Source organism: Glycine soja, chromosome 6, assembly GCF_004193775.1.
Source record: "Glycine soja cultivar W05 chromosome 6, ASM419377v2, whole genome shotgun sequence".
Classification (NCBI taxonomy): domain Eukaryota; kingdom Viridiplantae; phylum Streptophyta; class Magnoliopsida; order Fabales; family Fabaceae; genus Glycine; species Glycine soja.
The window spans coordinates 17374958-17377183 of record NC_041007.1 but is presented as its reverse complement, the minus strand read 5'-3'; the positions used below and the strand labels follow the sequence as shown (position 1 = coordinate 17377183).

Below are 2226 nucleotides of genomic sequence, written 5' to 3'. Positions count from 1 at the left end.
GGTTGTATATAAGATTGACGTGTTGAGTTTGTGTGTCCACTCAAAAATTTCTCTTTACTTAATATTAGATTGTTTCAACTTTCAACTTAATTAACTTTTATGGTCTATAGGTCTCACTCGATTTCAACAAATTTATCTTTTGTAGAAAACAATACTTTGGTGTCTAAAAACATTGAAAATATTTTGTTTTAAAAAATTGTTTAGAATTTGACCAATCTTAATTTAAAGTTATATCATTTAAAAAAATGTTAAGATTGCAATAATTATTTTAGGATTAGTTAAGATTATAAGAATATTAAGATTTAATTTAACAAAAAAGATATCTGCAAATTATACAATGTATCAACTTAAATTTGTAAACAAAATCAAAAATAGATTTTAATAGTGATAAAAATCTTTTATTTTAAATTTTTTATCTCTTAAACATTATCTTATTTATATATTTATATTCTTGTTTGCTAACAGGTAGAATCGTTTATTGTTCACCCTTACTCGTTAAGCAAGGAAGGTGGAAAGGAATGTCATTTTCCCTTGTTCTCCAACCCTCCCTCGTGAGTTGGTGGAAAAATTATTAAAATTTCCGGTAATTATTAAAATTATTAAGATGTGGGGAACCCTTAAGTATGACGAACACTACTACAAAAAGCATATTCGACACAGTTCTTGAGATATTCCTTCACCGAGGTTAATTAATTTTCCGTGTGCACCATTGGGGCGTACATATAGACATGGGTGATGGGTCATTCTTAAATGGAGCACTTCATTGGTTAGTTTTCACCCATGATAATGATGATCCCAGAATTATTGCATTTAATGTGATGGAAAGGAATATATCAGAGATTTCACAGCCACCGCGTGAATTGAAATATCCACCACATTTGTGTCATTTTTCTAAGGGTAATGGGAGAATGTTTATGTCTCTGAAAGAATACAAAGTGCAATCATCTTGGACCAAATTATTATTATTTTTATACTAATATTGATCCATTCCATCACTTTATCCCAATATGCTTCACAGAAAAATGGTGAAATCTTGGGACATGTACAGACCTAGCGAGAATCAATGACAAAGGCGAGTTGCTTGAGCATCAAGAACTTGGGCTGCTCAGACGCAGTTATGGATTACTATGCTCTCTAGTTTGTATAGAGAGAGTTTGCTATCACTCCCCGTCGACTAAGTGAAGATTAACAATGGTAGTAGCTGAAAGAATTAATCATTTATGTAATGTTCTTTAATCCTTTAATTTCACCATTTTATATACTACTATTCAACATGCATGTACAATGAATGAATAAAATTTAATTGCAGCAGAACATACTAATATTTCTATTCTTGTTTTTTCTTTCTCTGACCAGATTTTATCTATGTGCATAACCTATGACTGAGACAAGAAAGTTTCTTAGTTAGAGACATTGATCTTCATATGGACTGCCTGAGATATGAAAATTATGAATACTCAATTATGGTCTTTCAGGAACTCGGGTTGTTGCATTTTATTCCTACTCTGCACTTACAACAGGGTTTTATGGTGGTGGATGGACAAAATTCTTGTATATAGTAATGAATAGAAAATCCAGACAAGAATCTTTTATATTATAGAACCAATTTCACTGGCAGGTCCAATTTCTTGTTTGTCATTGATTTGGCTGGCCTTGATGGAGTAGATGCATGTTTAATTTCTATTAAAAGTTCAAAATGTTCCTCATTTAGATGCTTCTTTCCTTCTCCAGAAGTTCACAAAAAGGCATTGCAAAAGCAAAAGATATATAGATATATAAAATAAATATATGATTAGATATCTAGATTTGATTTACAAAACACACCTCAATATTCATTGAGAAATATGAACATGCAGTCATAGAGATGGGGCAGAAACACTTCTTTTAAATAAGAAAGAAAGAAGAGGAATGACAGGTTGACCTCTTTCATTAATACTTAGCACGTAAACTTCAGATAAGCTAAAAGTCTACCGGAGTCTTTGTTGGTCAAACTTTTAGGTAAGTATTTTGTTGTTGTACTTTAGTTACTGTTTTTTTAGTTTATTTCCTATTGGGTTTTTTTTCCTCCCGTATTTTGTTTTCAGTCTACTGTGTTGGTCTTTGTTGGTAAGTTTATTGACCACGAGTATCTCGTTATTTGGTGCAAATAACTGCACACACAAATCATCCAATGTCTACTTTGCCATGTCACGTAAATAAGTTTTTACTTTTTTATGAAGTGCCTTC

At 31.4% G+C, this 2226-nt stretch overlaps 1 long non-coding RNA gene across 2 annotated transcripts; it reads left to right on the top strand.

The window, feature by feature from the left end:
• The first annotated feature begins 718 nt into the window (after window positions 1–718).
• On the top strand, window positions 719–1697 carry LOC114414047. Of its 2 annotated transcripts, none has more exons than XR_003667103.1 (2): window positions 719–1222; window positions 1357–1697. It is a non-coding gene; the product is annotated as an uncharacterized LOC114414047 (long non-coding RNA). The 2 variants fall into 2 exon arrangements; XR_003667104.1 differs by having other exon boundaries at window positions 720–1194.
• The last annotated feature ends 529 nt before the right edge of the window (window positions 1698–2226 follow it).